The sequence below is a fragment of the Heterodontus francisci genome, unplaced genomic scaffold, assembly GCF_036365525.1.
Source record: "Heterodontus francisci isolate sHetFra1 unplaced genomic scaffold, sHetFra1.hap1 HAP1_SCAFFOLD_1284, whole genome shotgun sequence".
Taxonomy (NCBI): Eukaryota; Metazoa; Chordata; class Chondrichthyes; order Heterodontiformes; family Heterodontidae; genus Heterodontus; species Heterodontus francisci.
The window spans coordinates 7,501-12,500 of NW_027141951.1; positions in this window are offsets into that span (position 1 = coordinate 7,501).

The following is a 5,000-nucleotide window of genomic DNA, read 5'->3' on the forward strand; positions in this document are numbered from 1 at the left end:
GTAGGGCTCGGAGGGGCGCGGCCTGGTCCGCGAGTGCCCCGGCGCCGCCCCTCTGCCCGTCCGAGGGACAGTAGGAAATGGCCATACCGCTTTCCGGCCGATTGCCGCCGGACGTCCGGCCGCATTCGCTCGGTCTGCGCGGCCGGCGGTAGCCGGGGGCGAGGGGCATCGGGCGGTGGCGGAACCAGGCCGGCCCGACCGCTGGGGGCCGCCCGGGCGACGTTTGAATCTGTCGGGTCGGACCGCCGAATCCCGCGGGATTTCGGGATCGAATCTGCGGGTGGAATCGGCACCTCGTCCCGCTGTCCGGTTCCCCCCCGTCGACTGCAACGGGTTTCCGAGGCCCGTCGGTCAGGCGCGGTTCGCTCCGCAATCCGCCGGCCGATCGGCACCGGGCGGGGCTCTACGGAAAGAGGGGACCCTCCGGCGTCGAGTGCCGGCGCACCGACCCCGCAGGCTGACCGGGAAGGTGAAGACTCACCCCGCTGAATGCCCGGCCCCGGGCACCCTCCGGCGCCGGGGCCATAACTTCGGGGAGGGAGGTCCGAGCTCCGCGCGGTCGACGGCAGGTGAAAGGGGCCGGTGCGCCGCGGAAGGCGACAGCAGTCCCGTCAGGCTGCACCTCTGCTCGGGCGAACGGCGTCAGGAAAAGGGGAGAGCACTTCCCCACCGATAGCTCCGGAACGCCCGGACCCATTGGCCCGCGGCACCGGTGGCTGCTAGAGGGCCTCCGGCGCCGTCAGCCGGGGTACGTCCCAGGCCGGCCGGACGGCGGGCAGCCGGAGGCAACGGCCTGGAACGGAGCCAGACTTGAGTCGTTCCGTGCCGTGGGCAAAAAGGCAGGGCTGCGGGTCAGCGCAGTTTGGCAAACCTAGCCGCAAGTGCGGGAAGGGCGGAGGAGCACACGGACGCCGCCTTCCCAAACTGAGCCCAAAGTGCCCAGGCATGCCCCCTTGATCTCGCCTAATCAGTGAGCCCAAAATAATTTCAGAGTGTGGAAACCTTATCCAAAAAGGTCGAAAAGAACGGCCAGAGATCAAGTCCGAAAGGGGAAATCAGTAACAAGCAAGCAGAGTAATCATTAACCAAAAAGCGCAAAATTATGTTAAAAGTGTGAAATCATTAACCAAAAACTCGAAAATAATGTCCAGAGACCAAGTCCGAAAGGGCAAATGGTTAACCAGTAAGCAGAGTAATCATTAACCAAAAATCGCAAAAGTAAGTAAAAAGTATGAAATCATTAACCAAAAATCGCAAAAGTAAGTAAAAAGTGTGAAATCATTAACCAAAAACTCGAAAATAATGTGCAGAGACTAAGTCCGAAAGGGCAAATGGTTAACCAGTAAGCAGAGTCATCATTAACCAAAAATCGCAAAAGTAAGTAAAAAGTGTGAAATCATTAACCAAAAATCGCAAAAGTAAGTAAAAAGTGTGAAATCATTAACCAAAAACTCGAAAATAATCTCCAGAGACTAAGTCCGAAAGGGCAAATGGTTAACCAGTAAGCAGAGTAATCATTAACCAAAAATCGCAAAAGTAAGTAAAAAGTGTGAAATCATTAACCAAAAATCGCAAAAGTAAGTAAAAAGTGTGAAATCATTAACCAAAAACTCGAAAATAATGTCCAGAGACTAAGTCCAAAAGGGCAAATGGTTAACCAGTAAGCAGAGTAATCATTAACCAAAAAGCGCAAAAATATGTTAAAAGTGTGAAATCATTAACCAAAAACTCGAAAATAATGTGCAGAGACTAAGTCCGAAAGGGCAAATGGTTAACCAGTAAGCAGAGTAATCATTAACCAAAAATCGCAAAAGTAAGTAAAAAGTGTGAAATCATTAACCAAAAACTCGAAAATAATCTCCAGAGACTAAGTCCGAAAGGGCAAATGGTTAACCAGTAAGCAGAGTAATCATTAACCAAAAATCGCAAAAGTAAGTAAAAAGTGTGAAATCATTAACCAAAAACTCGAAAATAATGTCCAGAGACCAAGTCCGAAAGGGCAAATGGTTAACCAGTAAGCAGAGTAATCATTAACCAAAAATCGCAAAAGTAAGTAAAAAGTGTGAAATCATTAACCAAAAATCGCAAAAGTAAGTAAAAAGTGTGAAATCATTAACCAAAAACTCGAAAATAATCTCCAGAGACTAAGTCCGAAAGGGCAAATGGTTAACCAGTAAGCAGAGTAATCATTAACCAAAAATCGCAAAAGTAAGTAAAAAGTGTGAAATCATTAACCAAAAATCGCAAAAGTAAGTAAAAAGTGTGAAATCATTAACCAAAAAGTCGAAAATAATCTCCAGAGACTAAGTCCAAAAGGGCAAATGGTTAACCAGTAAGCAGAGTAATCATTAACCAAAAATCGCAAAAGTAAGTAAAAAGTGTGAAATCATTAACCAAAAACTCGAAAATAATCTCCAGAGACTAAGTCCGAAAGGGCAAATGGTTAACCAGTAAGCAGAGTAATCATTAACCAAAAGGCGCAAAAGTAAGTAAAAAGTATGAAATCAGTAACCAAAAAGCGCAAAAATATGTTAAAAGTGTGAAATCATTAACCAAAAAGTCGAAAATAATCTCCAGAGACTAAGTCCGAAAGGGCAAATGGTTAACCAGTAAGCAGAGTAATCATTAACCAAAAATCGCAAAAATATGTTAAAAGTGTGAAATCATTAACCAAAAACTCGAAAATAATGTGCAGAGACTAAGTCCGAAAGGGCAAATGGTTAACCAGTAAGCAGAGTAATCATTAACCAAAAAGGGCAAAAGTAAGTAAAAAGTATGAAATCATTAACCAAAAAGCACAAAATTAAGTTAAAAGTGTGAAATCATTAACCAAAAAGTCGAAAATAATGTCCAGAGACCAAGTCCGAAAGGGCAAATGGTTAACCAGTAAGCAGAGTAATCATGAACCAAAAATCGCAAAAGTAAGTAAAAAGTATGAAATCATTAACCAAAAAGGGCAAAAGTAAGTAAAAAGTATGAAATCATTAACCAAAAATCGCAAAAGTAAGTAAAAAGTATGAAATCATTAACCAAAAATCGCAAAAGTAAGTAAAAAGTATGAAATCATTAACCAAAAAGCACAAAATTAAGTTAAAAGTGTGAAATCATTAACCAAAATGTCGAAAACAATGTCCAGAGACTAAGTCCGAAAGGGCAAATGGTTAACCAGTAAGCAGAGTAATCATTAACCAAAAATCGCAAAAGTAAGTAAAAAGTGTGAAATCATTAACCAAAAACCCGAAAATAATGTCCAGAGACTAAGTCCGAAAGGGCAAATGGTTAACCAGTAAGCAGAGTAATCATTAACCAAAAATCGCAAAAGTAAGTAAAAAGTGTGAAATCATTAACCAAAAACTCGAAAATAATGTCCAGAGACTAAGTCCGAAAGGGCAAATGGTTAACCAGTAAGCAGAGTAATCATTAACCAAAAGGCGCAAAAGTAAGTAAAAAGTATGAAATCAGTAACCAAAAAGCGCAAAAATATGTTAAAAGTGTGAAATCATTAACCAAAAACTCGAAAATAATGTGCAGAGACTAAGTCCGAAAGGGCAAATAATTAACCAGTAAGCAGAGTAATCATTAACCAAAAAGCGCAAAAATATGTTAAAAGTGTGAAATCATTAACCAAAAACTCGAAAATAATGTCCAGAGACTAAGTTCGAAAGGGCAAATGGTTAACCAGTAAGCAGAGTAATCATTAACCAAAAATCGCAAAAGTAAGTAAAAAGTGTGAAATCATTAACCAAAAAGCACAAAATTAAGTTAAAAGTGTGAAATCATTAACCAAAAAGTCGAAAATAATCTCCAGAGACTAAGTCCGAAAGGGCAAATGGTTAACCAGTAAGCAGAGTAATCATTAACCAAAAAGCGCAAAAATATGTTAAAAGTGTGAAATCATTAACCAAAAACTCGAAAATAATGTGCAGAGACTAAGTCCGAAAGGGCAAATAATTAACCAGTAAGCAGAGTAATCATTAACCAAAAAGCGCAAAAATATGTAAAAAGTGTGAAATCAGTAACCAAAAAGCGCAAAAGTAAGTAAAAAGTGTGAAATCATTAACCAAAAACTCGAAAATAATCTCCAGAGACTAAGTCCGAAAGGGCAAATGGTTAACCAGTAAGCAGAGTAATCATTAACCAAAAAGCGCAAAAATATGTTAAAAGTGTGAAATCATTAACCAAAAACTCGAAAATAATGTGCAGAGACTAAGTCCGAAAGGGCAAATAATTAACCAGTAAGCAGAGTAATCATTAACCAAAAAGCGCAAAAATATGTAAAAAGTGTGAAATCAGTAACCAAAAAGCGCAAAAGTAAGTAAAAAGTGTGAAATCATTAACCAAAAACTCGAAAATAATCTCCAGAGACTAAGTCCGAAAGGGCAAATGGTTAACCAGTAAGCAGAGTAATCATTAACCAAAAAGCGCAAAAATATGTTAAAAGTGTGAAATCATTAACCAAAAACTCGAAAATAATGTCCAGAGACTAAGTCCGAAAGGGCAAATGGTTAACCAGTAAGCAGAGTAATCATTAACCAAAAATCGCAAAAGTAAGTAAAAAGTGTGAAATCATTAACCAAAAAGCACAAAATTAAGTTAAAAGTGTGAAATCATTAACCAAAAAGTCGAAAATAATCTCCAGAGACTAAGTCCGAAAGGGCAAATGGTTAACCAGTAAGCAGAGTAATCATTAACCAAAAAGCGCAAAAATATGTTAAAAGTGTGAAATCATTAACCAAAAATCGCAAAAGTAAGTAAAAAGTGTGAAATCATTAACCAAAAAGTCGAAAATAATGTCCAGAGACTAAGTCCGAAAGGGCAAATGGTTAACCAGTAAGCAGAGTAATCATTAACCAAAAAGCGCAAAAATATGTTAAAAGTGTGAAATCATTAACCAAAAACTCGAAAATAATGTCCAGAGACTAAGTCCGAAAGGGCAAATGGTTAACCAGTAAGCAGAGTAATCATTAACCAAAAAGGGCAAAAGTAAGTAAAAAGTATGA